Raw genomic sequence first — 12,984 nt, forward strand, 5'->3', positions numbered from 1 at the left:
AATACCATATGATATCACTTATATGTGGAATCTAAAATATGACACAAATGAACTTATCTATGAAACAGAAAAAGAATTGCGGACATAGAGAACAGACTGGTGGTTGCCAAGAGGGAGGGGGTTGGGAAGGTTGGGGTTAGCAGATGTAAGCTTTTATATACAGGATGGATAAACAACAAGGTCCTACTGTATAGCACAGAGAACTATATTCAATATCCTATGATACACCAGAATGGAAAGGAATATTTTTTTAAAAGAATGTATATATATGTATAACTGAGTCACTATTCTGTACAGCAGTAATTAACACAACATTGTAAATCAACTCTCCTTCAATAAAATTTTTACAAAAAAAAATTTTTTTTAATGATCCTCATATTTTATTATGCAGCTTCAATACATATCACTGTTTTGCCAATTTCATTCCATGTATTCTTCACACATGCTATTCTTGGGATATTTTAAAGCATAACTAGATATCATATTTTTAAAATCTGTGAACACTTCCATATGCATCTCTAACAGATAAGAAATATTTTTAATAATGTCTTGCCTTTATCACATTATAACAATAATTTCATGATATTTTATTATACCTAGTCTATAATTAAATTTCTCTGGTGATCTGTAAAAATGCCTTAGAGTTGCTTCTTTTTTGAATCAAGATCCTAACAAGATCTACATGTTACATTTGGTTGTTATGTCCCTTAACTCTCTTTTTTTTTTTTTAAACATCTTTATTGGAGTATAATTGCTTTACAATGGTGTGTTAGTTTCTGCTTTATAACAAAGTGAATCAGTTATACATATACATATGTTCCCATATCTCTTCCCTCTTGCATCTCCCTCCCTCCCACCCTCCCTATCCCACCCCTCTAGGTGGTCACAAAGCACCGAGCTGATCTCCCTGTGCTATGCGGCTGCTTCCCACTAGCTATCTATTTTACATTTGGTAGTGTATATATGTCCATGCCACTCTCTCACCCTGTCACATCTTACCCCTCCCCCTCCCTATATCCTCAAGTCCATTCTCTAGTAGGTCTGTGTCTTTACTCCCGTCTTGCCACTAGGTTCTTCATGACCTTTTTTTTCCCCTTAGTTTCCATATATATGTGTTAGCATACTGTATTTGTTTTTCTCTTTCTGACTTACTTCACTCTGTATGACAGACTCTAACTCTATCCACCTCACTACAAATACCTCCATTTCATTTCTTTTTATGGCTGAGTAATATTCCATTGTATATATGTGCCACATCTTCTTTATCCATTCATCTGATGATGGACACTTAGGTTGCTTCCATGTCCTGGCTATTGTAAATAGAGCTGCAATGAACATTTTGGTACATGACTCTTTTTGAACTATGGTTTTCTCAGGGTATATGCCCAGTAGTGGGATTGCTGGGTCGTATGGTAGTTCTATTTTTAGTTTTTTAAGGAACCTCCATACTGTTCTCCATAGTGGCTGTATCAATTTACATTCCCACCAACAGTGCAAGAGGGTTCCCTTTTCTCCACACCCTCTCCAGCATTTATTGTTTCTAGATTTTTTGATGATGGCCACTCTGACCGGTGTGAGATGATATCTCATTGTAGTTTTGATTTTCATTTCTCTAATGATTAACGATGTTGAGCATTCTTTCATGTATCTGTTGGCCATCTGTATATCTTCTTTGGAGAAATGTCTATTTAGGTCTTCTGCCCATTTTTGGATTGGGTTGTTTGTTTTTTTGTTATTGAGCTGCATGAGCTGCTTGTAAATCTTGGAGATTAATCCTTTGTCAGTTGCTTCATTTGCAAATATTTTCTCCCATTCTGAGGGTTGTCTTTTGGTCTTGTTTATGGTTTCCTTTGCTGTACAAAAGCTTTTAAGTTTCATTAGGTCCCATTTGTTTATTTGTGTTTTTATTTCCATTTCTCTAGGAGCTGGGTCAAAAAGGATCTTGCTGTGATTTATGTCATAGAGTGTTCTGCCTATGTTTTCCTGTAAGAGTTTGATAGTGTCTGGCCTTACACTTAGGTCTTTAATCCATTTTGAGTTTATTTTTTTGTATGGTGTAAGGGAGTGTTCTAATTTCATTAACACAACATTGTAAATCAACTCTCCTTCAATAAAATTTTTACAAAAATTTTTTTAAATAAAGGACTAAGCTAGGAAGTTAGGAAGTGATTCTCTGAAAATTAATGTTTGAAATTGTGATTATGGGAGGGGTCATAATTTGGAGTAATTGTTACCAAACCAAGTTTGCCCAATGTGCAGCAAGCCAAATGCTGAGACGCCGAGATTTGCAGCAGAGAAGGGGGTTATTCACGAGGCAGCCAAGCGAGGAAATGGGAGAACAAATCTCAAATCCGCTTCCCTGAAGGTGAGGGGCTCAGGATATTTATGGGATAAAGAAGTAGGGTGACCTGAGGCATGGGGAGCATGGGGAAAGGTGATTGAAAGTAAGAAAAAGGTGAGTTAACCATCATTCTGTGTGGGCACAACTCACTACCTTCCTCTTCATTGCATGCATGTTCAGAAAATGGTGGTGTAAGCATACCCTGAGGGTGGAATTTTTGGCCCTCTGACATCAAAAGGTCACTGACTGAACACTCATGCACGCTCAGCTTGAGGGCCAGCAGTCCCGATCAGCCTTAAAATGCTCAAGTTTGAACTAGACAATAACTGACTCCAAGTTTCTGAAAAACAACCTGAGCAAACACATTTACACTCCTATGTCAGAGATATTATCTATAGGTGTGGTGAAGGGGTCCTGTAACATTGTTTAGACTACGTAACACTTGGAGGATATGCAAGTTTTTGTTTAAAAAAAAGTGAGCTTGATCAGTGAAGGTAGGTTACAATTTATTATTTAGTAAGCAAAGTTTAGTTTAATGGATGTAACTGATAACTATCATCAGTTTCATGACAAAGTCTAGAGTATGAGTCGGTGAGGTAGGAGGAAGGACAAAACTGTTGAGGGGAAGAGAACCAAGAGTCTGAGATTTGGGGGCGGTGGCAGGAAATCCACAAGAATATTAAAATCACCACCAATTACAATAGAGGTGCAATGAGTGAGAATAACAGGGAATCAAGTGCTAAAGTCTTCAAAGACTGTGGTAGAGACATTTGCTACACGTACATTTCATAAATGACTGGCACGCAGTATGTCTGAACCTCATTTTTTTATTGAAGTATAGTTGACTTACAATATTGTATTAGTTTCAGGTGTACAGCAAAGTGATCCAAGGTTTGGTCAGATTATACTTCATTATAGGTTATTACAAGATATTGAATATAATTCCCTTTGCTATTCAGTATATCCTTGTTTCTTATCTATTTCATGTATAGTAGCTTGTGTCTGTTAATCCCATACTCCTAATTTGTCCCTCCTCTTCCCTCTCCCCTTTGGTAACCACAAGTTTGTTTTCTATTTCTGTGAGTCTGTCTCTGTGTTGTATATAGATTCATTTGTATTCTTTTTAGATTCCATATAAGTGATATCATATAGTAGTTGCCTTTCTCTGACTTACTTCTCTAAATATAATATTCTCTAGGTCCATCCATGTTGCTGCAAATGGAAATATCTCATTCGTTTGTTTTTAAGGCTGAGTAATATTCCATTGTATACATACACCACTTCTTCTTAAGCCAATTGTCTGTTGATGGACACTTAGGTTGTTTCCATGTCTTGGCTATTGTAAATAGTGTTGCTATGAACATTGAGGTGTGTGTATCATTTCAAATTAGAGTTTTAATTTTTTCTGGATATATACCCAGGAATGGAATTTCTGGATCATATAGTAGTTCTATTTTTAGTTTTTTAAAAAGGAAGCTCCATGCTGTTTTCTTTGGCTGCCCAATTTACATTCCCACCAACAGTGTAGGAGGGTTCCCTTTTCTCCACACCCTCTCCAGCATTTAATATTTGTAGACTTTTTAACGATGGCCATTCTGACTGGTGTCAAGTGATGCCTCGTGTTTTTGATTTGCATTTTTCTAATAATTAGTGATGTCCAGCATCTTTTCATGTGCCCATTGGCCATATGTATGTCTTCTTTGGAAAAATGTCTATTTAGATCTTCTGCCCGGTTTTTGATAGGTTTGTTTGTCTTTTCAATATTGTGTTGTATGAGCTGTTTGTATATTTTGGATATTAACACCTTGTTGGTCACATCATTTGCAAATATTTTCTCCCATTCCATAGGCTGTCTTTTCATTTTGTTGATGGTTTCTTTTGCTGTGCAAAAGCTTTTAAGTTTGATTAGGTCCCATTTGTTTATTTTTGCTTTTATTTCTTTTGACTAGAGAGACGAAACTAAGAAAATATTGCTACAATTTATGTCAGAGAATGTTTTGCCTATATTCTCTTCTAGGAGTTTTATGGTGTCATGTCTTATATTTAGGTCTTTAAACTATTTTGAGTTTATTTTTGTATGTGGTGTGACAGAGTGTTCTAATTTCATTGATTTACATGTAGTTGCCCAGCTTTCCTAACACCATTTGTTGAAGAGACTATCTTTTCTTCATTGCATATTCTTGCCTCCTTTGCAAGAGGAGGAAAGAATAGATTAATTGACAGTAGGTGCATAGATTTATTTCTGTGCTCTCTATTCTGGTCCATTGATCTATTTGTCTATTTTTGTGCCAATACCATGCTGTTTTGATTACTGTAGCTTTGTAGTATTGTCTGAAGTCTGGAAGGATTATGCCTCCAGGTTTGTTCTTTTTCCTCAGGATTCCTTTGGCAATTCTTGGCCTTTTGTGGTTCCATATAAATTTTAGGGTTATTTGTTCTAGTTCTGTGGAAAATGTCATGGGTATTTTGATAGGGATTGTCTTAAATCTGTAGTTTGCTTTGGGTAGGATGGCCATTTTAACAATATTAATCCTTCCAATCCAAGAGCATGGACTATCTTTCCATTTGTTTGAATCATGTTTTTTTCAATGTTTTATAGTTTTCAGCATATAGGTCTTCCACCTCCTTCGTTAAGTTTGTTTCTAGTTATTTTTGTTGACGTGATTTTAAATGGGATTTTTTTTTCACTCTCTGATATTTCATTATTTGTGTAAAGAAATGCAACAGATTTCTTTATATTAATCTTGTATCCTGCTGCATTGCTGAATGCATTTATTAGTTTTAATAGTTTCTGTGTGGAATCTTTAGAGTTCTCTACATACAGTATCATGTCATCTGCAAATAGTGACAGTTTTACCTCTTCCCTTCCAGTTTGGATATCTTTTATTTCTTTTTCTTGTCTGATTACTGTGGATAGGACTTCCAATAGTATGTTGAATAGAAGTGGTAAAAGAGGGCATCCTTGGCATGTTCCTGGATTTAGGGGGATGGCTTTCAGCTTTTAACCATTGAGTATTATGTTGGCTGTGAGTTTGTTGTAAATTGCTTTTATTGTTGAGATGTGTTCCCTCTGTACCCACTTTGGTGAGAGTTTTTATCATGAATGAATGTTGAATTTTGTCAAATGCTTTTTCTGCATCTGTTAAGATGATCATGTGGATTTATATCTTTCCATTCGTTAAAGTGGTGTATCACATTGATTGATTTGTGTGTGTGTTGAATCATCCTTTCAACCCTAGAATTAATCTACCTTGATCATGGTGTATGATCTTTTTTATGTATTGTTTGACTCAGTTTGCTAATATTTTCTTGAGGATTTCTGCATCTATATTCATCAAAGGTAATGACCTGTAATTTTCTTTTTTTTGGTATTGTCTTTGGTTTTCATATCAGGGTGATGTTGGCTGCATAGAATGAATTTGGGAGTGTTCCATTCTCTTCAGTTTTTTGGAATAGTTTGAGAAAGATAGGTATAAGTTCTTCTTTGTATGTTTGGTAGAATTCTCCAGTGAAGCCATCCAGTCCTGGACTTTTGTCTGAAGGGAGTTTTTAAATTACAGATTCTACTTTACTTCTAGTGATCGGTCTGTTCAAATTATCTGTTTCTTCTTGAATCAGTTTTGGCAGGCTGTATGTTTCTAGAAACTTGTCCATTTCTTCTAGGTTGTTCAATTTGTTGTCATATAACTGTTGATTGTGTTCTCTTATGACTTTTTGTACTTCTGTGGTATCAGTTGTTATTTCTCCTGTACCATTTCTTTTTTTTATAGTTTAATGTATTTTAATAGCAAACTTACAGGAACAGCACAGAAGACAGACAACATTAAAAACATGTACTTGCATATAGGACAACTCAGTTAGAAAAGTATAGTGAATGGATGGAATCTACTGTATGATAAAAATGCTACAAACACCATTTAGTTGCAGTCAATAAGAAATTTGCTTGTTTTAAAAAAAATCCAAATGCTGGCATTGTCCAGAAAAATTTAACAGGTTTATTTATAATTGTTATAAAGTTGAACTGCTGAAACTTGTTCACTGAAACATTTTGACTTGCATTAATGCTTTATGTCCCCACATTTATATTAAAAATTTATACACAAATGAAAATGGAAAAACTGCCAATACCTGATTTCTGTCACCCATTTTTCCACCTGCAATCATATACTTAGGTACCTTTTGACCCCACGGGGCAAAAAATAAATCTAACATTCAGAACTACCAATAACAGGAAGAGAATTTTTTTTTTTAAAGAATGAAATGTTTCCCATCATAGTGGATTCTTAAGCACGTTCTCCACGTATGTGGCGTGCTAGCTGGATGTCTTTTGGCATAATTGTTACACATTTGGCATGGATAGCACACAGGTTTGTGTCTTCAAAAAGGCCAACCAGATAGGCCTCACTTGCCTCCTGCAAAACACCAATAGCTGCACTCTGGAAGCGCAGATCTGTTTTGAAGTCCTGAGCAATTTCCCACACCAGACGCTGGAAGGGAAGTTTGCAAATCAGAAGTTCAGTGGACTTCTGATAACGTCTAATTTCACGGAGTGCCACAGTACCAGGCCTGTAACGATGAGGTTTCTTTAGAGGGAGCACTCTTGCGAGAGGCTTTTGTAGCCAGTTGCTTCCTCGGTGCTTTACCACCGGTCGATTTGCGGGCAGTCTGCTTTGTACGAGCCATGGTATAGAGACCTCCTTACTTACCTCCCTTCTCCTTCGGCTGGAGCTCAGCGAGCTAGAGGCAGCACTGGCGTTGGAGAGCGACAGTGGCGCGGTGGTGGCAGCGAACACAATTCCCTGTATCATTTCTTATTTTGTTTATTTGGTTCCTCTCCCTTTTCCTCTTGGTGAGTTTGTCTATAGGTTTGTCAATTTTTTTTTCCGAAAAACAGCTCTTGGTTTTATTGATTTCTTCTATTGTTTTTTTTTAATCTCTATTTTATTTATTTCCTCTCTGACCTTTATTTTTTCCTTCCTTCTGCTGACTTTGGGTTTTGTTTGTTCTTCTTTTTCTAATTATTTTATGTGGTAGGTTACATTGTTTACTTGATGTTTTTCTTTTTTCTTGAGGAAGGCCTGTATTGCTATGAACCTCTCTCTTAGAACAGCTTTTACTGGATTCCACAAATTTTGTAAGGTTGTGTTTTCATTTTTGTTTGTCTCGAGGTATTTTCTGATTTCTCTGATTTCATTGTTGACCCATTGGTTTTTTAGTAGCATGTTGTTTAGTCTCCATGTGTTCATTTCTTTTCCCATTTTTCTTTATGTGGTTGATTTCTAGTTTCATACTGTTGTGATCAGAAAAGATGCTTGAAATAATTTCTATCCTCTTAAATTTGTTGAGGCTTGATTTGTGGTCTATACTAGAGACCATGCCATGCGCTCTTGAAAAGAATGTGTATTCTGTTTTGGTGGGGTTTATTTTTGGCACGTTTTATATTATACCATAGATTTCATATGTTGCTTTTTTTCTTTTTTTTTCCATTTGTCTGATTGGGTGATTTCCATTACTCTATCTTCCAGATCACTTATTTGTTCTTCTGTGGCATTTAGTCTGCTATTCATCACTTCTAGATAGGTTTTTATCTCGGCAATTGAATTGTCTAGTTTTTACAGGTTCCTCTTTATAGTTTTTAGTTCCATGTTACAGTGATGTGTATTTATATTGATAATCTTTCTTCATTCATTTAGGGTTTTTTTAACATGTTTATTGGAGTATAATTGCTTTACAATGTTGTGTTCGTTTCTGCTATATAACAAAGTGAATCAGCTATATGTATACATATATCCCTATATCCCCTCCCTCTTGCATCTCCCTCCCATCCTCCCTATCCCACCCCTCTAGGTGATCACAAAGCACTGAGCTGATCTCCCTATGCGATGCAGCTGCTTCCACACTTACATTTGGTAGTGTATATACGTCAATGCTACTCTCTCACTTCGTCCCAGCTTACCCTTCCCCCTCCCCATGTCTTCAAGTCTTTTACACTATAAAACTCTTAGAGGAAAACATAGGAAGAACACTCTTTGACATAAATCACAGCAAGATCCTTTTTGACCTACCTCCTAGAGAAATGGAAATTTAAAAATTTAGTATTTTTTTATTACCTTCTTTTTGAACTTGGGGTCTAGGAGATTGGTGAGGTCTGTTTCATTATTGTTCTTTCAGGAGATTTCTCTTGTTCTTTCAATTGGGACTATTTCCTCTGCCTTTTCATTTTAATTAACTTTCTCTATCTCTATGAATTTAGGAGAAACAGTTATCCACTGTGGTCTTGAAGGGGTGTTTTTATGTGGGAGTGTCCCTGAAGAGACTGTGTGTGTCCAGTGGTTTTGGTGCAAGGGCTACTTTTGTTATAGATGCCAGCCACGTATCTCCTCAGGGTGTGCTGAACCTTATCCCCTTGATAGGATATGTGGTTGGTGTTGTACTATCTAGAGCCTATGATGGATATGAGGCAGGGTTTCCTCTCTGTTTCCTGGCTGTCACTACCCTGTCATGGGCATGGTCTGATCCCCAGTTGGAGTAGAAGCCCTGAGGGTTGGGTTTTATCAGGCTCTGTTGCTCTTGAATGTATGCCCTGCCCCAAAGGAGGTGATTGCTGAAGAAAGTGAGGCCTGTGTGGTCACAGAGGACCTATGTGATGCCTGTGTAGGCTTCCACAGTCCTACTCAGAAGCAGCCTAAACTTGTGTCCCTTTCTCTGTTGTTTGTCGCAGATCTAGTGCCAGGCTATGGTGTGGAATAGGCTGGGGTTGGCGATCGGGGCTTTGTGGCTGCAGGAATTGAGGTGGCTGCACTGCTTTCTGAGTTCTGGGCTGCCTCTGTGGCCAACTTCTCCCAGGACCTGTCTGCCCCAAATCTAGCGCTAAGCTGCAGTGTAGAGTAGGTGGAGCCAGGGTGCTCTCACTGGGAGACATACTGCATACTCCTGTGTGCTGCCAATCAAGTTGCTGCCCCACACACACCAGACCCCAGCCACCTCTGGGCTGTCTCTGCCTTGCTAGATGGGTCCTTTCCCAGGGACTGTCTGGTGAGATTCAGCACTTAGTTGCTGCTGCTCCTGTGGCACCCTGTGCTCAAGCTGACAACATCTGCTGCAGCTACAGCCACACCCCTGTGCAAGCCTTGACAATGGTCTCCAAGGCTCCACTCAGGTCACACACCAGGTGCCCAGATCTGTCTCTGCACAGCTAGACCAACTCTCTGCCCAGATCTCGCACCAGGCTGTGGTGTGGAGATAGTAGGGCCAGGGTGTTCACCCCTTCAGATTGGGAAGTGTGTTGAGGCAACAGCAACCAGTGAAAAGCTCTCTCTGCCCTGTCAGCAAGCCAGCACGTGTACACTCTTTGAGAGTAGAGCCTAGGTATCTCCAGCCCTTCTATCTGTCTGAGCAGATTTCCCAGCAGGCAAGGGGACTCATCTCCCCCACACAGGATCCCAGGACAGGGATGCCCAGATTGTGGTTTGACGCACTCACTCTCCAGGGTGAGGGTCAGCCTGTGTAGACCTTTTCCTCCTTACTGATCCCCGCAGTGTGCAGGTCCCGACCAATGTCTTTGCCATCCTACCCAGTTATGTGGAGATCTTTCTTACACCGCTGGTTGTGAAGGAGTTCTTCTGCCAGCTTCCAGTTAGTTTTCCATGAGAATTATTCCACCTGTGATTTTTTTTAATTTATTTATTTTTTGCTGCATTGGGTCTTCGTTGCTGCAGGTGGGCTTTCTCTAGTTGTGAAGAGAGGGGGCAACTCTTGGTTGCGGTGTGTGGACTTCTTATTGCGGTGGCCTCTCTTGCTGTGGGGCATGGGCTCTAGGTGCATGGGCTCAGTAGTTGTGGCTCGTGTGCTCCAGAGCACAGGCTCAGTAGTTGTGGCACACGGGCTTAGTTGTTCTGTGGCATGTGGGATCTTCCCAGACCAGGGCTTGAACCCGTGTCCCCTGCATTGGCAGGTGGATTCTTAACCACTGCGCCACCAGGGAAGCCCTGTGTGATGTATTTTTGATGTTTTTGTGTGGGCAGGTGAGCTCCACATCCTCCTACTTTGACATCTTGATCCACCTCTGGACCCCAACTTTTTAAAGCAACATTTTGTTTATTTACAGATTGGGATTATACGATAAAGGCCACAAAACGAGTGATGAAATAGAAATAAGTAGAGAACGTCATTTCAAATAAAGTGGTCAGCAATAGGCTTTTCTAGAAGGTGCTCTCTGAGTTGGTCTTTGAAGAAGGTACCAGCACTGCATAAAATTGGAGGAAGAGCTGAAACCCAATTTTTAAAGTATGAAAATAGAAGACAGGAACATTTCAAAGAAGATATAAGAATGACTAATAAGCATATGAAAAAAATGATATACCTTGATTGGCAATCAGGAAAGCAAAATGAAAACATAATGAGATACAATTTTACCACACCAGGTTGGAAAAGAATAAAGAATTTATCAATAAGAAATGTCTGCAGTAATGTAGTGAAATGCAACTCTGCTCACAGGAGTGTAAACTGTGAAAACATTTTGAAAAAAAGAGGAAGGTGTTAACTATTAATTCAAAAAGGGACACACAGGACCAATTAGCAATCCAGTCCTAGGTGTGTACAATAAATATATGAGTCAAGAGCCCATGATTTTTTTAAAGATATTTTTGATGTGGACCATTTTTAAAGACTTCACTGAATTTGTTACAACATTGCTTCTGTTTTATGCTTTGGTATTTTGGCTGCGAGGCATGCAGGATCCCAGCTCCCCAACAAGGGATTGAACCTGCACCCCCTGCATTGGAAGGTGAAGTCTCAACCACTGGACCACCAGGGAAGTCCCAAGAGCCCATGATTTAAAACCAGATAAATCCACGTCTGAGTCCTACATCTAATAGAAACTAGGAACATATTTAATTTTTGATAACTTCCTTGACCACTCTGAGCTTCAGGTGATGTGAAGACTAAAAAAGATAATTTTTTTTCATGAAGAAACTTTTTCAGGTCATAGATAGGTTTATGGCATTGACTGTGGTGATGGTTTCATGAGTGTATACTTATCTGCAAACTCAAGTTGTATACATTAAATATGTACAGCTTTTTGTATGTCAGGCATACCTCAACAAAGTGTTGGGCTTTTTTTTATTCTAAGAAAAAGATCGTTTTTAAAAAAGATGCTCAGTTGAATGCTGGCCATATAATAAATGCTCAGTAGAACAATTTAATTATACTAAGATTGTTTTAATTTTATAACAGCCTAAACTTTCAGGAAGAAACTGTTTTACTTTAGTGTTAAAACAAAAGTTATACTAAAGAGAAATCAGTATTTTCCATTTACTCCTGAAATGAAAGGCCAAACATTAAAAGAATTTCAGGGAGCATTATGGTGGCCCTGTTTTACGGTGGGGAAGAGGTGGTTTTTCTCTAGAATGCCTGAAATCAAAAGAAAACATTAGTCTTAAAGATGAGTAATACTTGAAGTTCTATTATCACTGCTCTTTTTTTTCTCTAAGAATGAGGTACACAAGTATTCTGCCCCTTGAGGGTTATAAAAGTATTTCCCTACTGTGACCTATCAACTACAGCCATGGCTATTGGGCAGCTGCAGATACTGCAATTTCTACCAAGTGGAGCCTCAGAGGGGGCAGAGCAAGCATGACATTTTATGACTCTGATGTCACCTGCAACATAACATCGTGGGCCGTCTGGTGAGCAGAAGAGTCCTCAAGAGGAGGTGAAGACTCAAATGTGCAAGTCCCAGCCCAGCGCCAGATACAGATCTGATAGAATCCTGGACTGCGGGACTTGAAGGAGGCACTGCCAGAGCTCCAAGGACTTAACCTGCATTGCTTGGTCCTGCATCCCACTGGCCCTGGCCGCCTCACCTGCCATCCAAATCTGTCACTGATGCAGGACCCAGCCTCTCCTCGTCTACTGCCAGCCCCTTGCACTGCAATCTGCAACTCTTTTGAGGTGATGGACAGCTGGACTTTCAGCCCCAGAGCCTACCCCTGCATCCTAGTGGGGACCCCAGCCCAGAGCTATTACACCCCTAAAACTAATATAATATTGTAAATCAACAATACTTCTGTTTTAAGAAGAGCAATCAAGGTGGTGAGGAGTAGGACGTAGAGCTCACCTCCTCCCACAAATACATCAGAAATACATCCACGTACAGAACAATTCTCACAGAACATCTACTGAATGCTGGGAGAAGATCTCAGACTTCTGAAAGAGCAAGAAAATCTCCACGTAACCAGGTAGGACAAAAGAAAAAAAAAAGAGTGAAAGGAATCAGGATGGAACCTGCATCCCTGGGAGGGAGCTGTGAAAGAGGAAATGTTCTCGCACCCTGGGAAGTCCCCTCACTAGCAGGGAGATCTCCCAGGACGGAGGCGGAGCTTCAGAGCCTTGGAGGAGAACACAGCAACTGGTTTGCAGAATGCAAAATGGAGAGAGACCTGCACAGATGGTCAATACAGCTACCCTGTGCTGCCCAGCACGAGACTCTAACCTGCTGGTGGTGGTGGGCAGGGGCTGGGTGCTGAAGCTCGGGCTTCAGAGGTCAGATGTGGGGAGAGGACTGGGGTTGGCTGCAGGGAGACAGCCTGAAGGGACTGCAGTGTGGTGCAGCTGCAACTGAGGGTGTACTTGGAGGAGGCTTA

The 12,984-nt window shown here is 39.6% G+C and overlaps 1 protein-coding gene and 1 pseudogene across 2 annotated transcripts in view; one reads left to right on the forward strand and one right to left on the reverse strand.

Moving 5' to 3' along the window:
• LOC309629581 (proline-rich protein 23A-like) overlaps positions 1 to 12,984 on the forward strand; it is a 74,522-nt gene that overhangs the window by 36,708 nt on the left and 24,830 nt on the right. The window lies entirely within an intron of this gene.
• Positions 4,988 to 8,707, reverse strand: LOC309629586 (histone H3.3A pseudogene; annotated as a pseudogene). The gene has a single exon. The product of its transcript is annotated as a histone H3.3A pseudogene (transcript).

Source organism: Balaenoptera borealis (assembly GCF_965194805.1).
Source record: "Balaenoptera borealis genome assembly, chromosome: 5".
In the NCBI taxonomy this organism is placed as follows: Eukaryota; Metazoa; Chordata; class Mammalia; order Artiodactyla; family Balaenopteridae; genus Balaenoptera; species Balaenoptera borealis.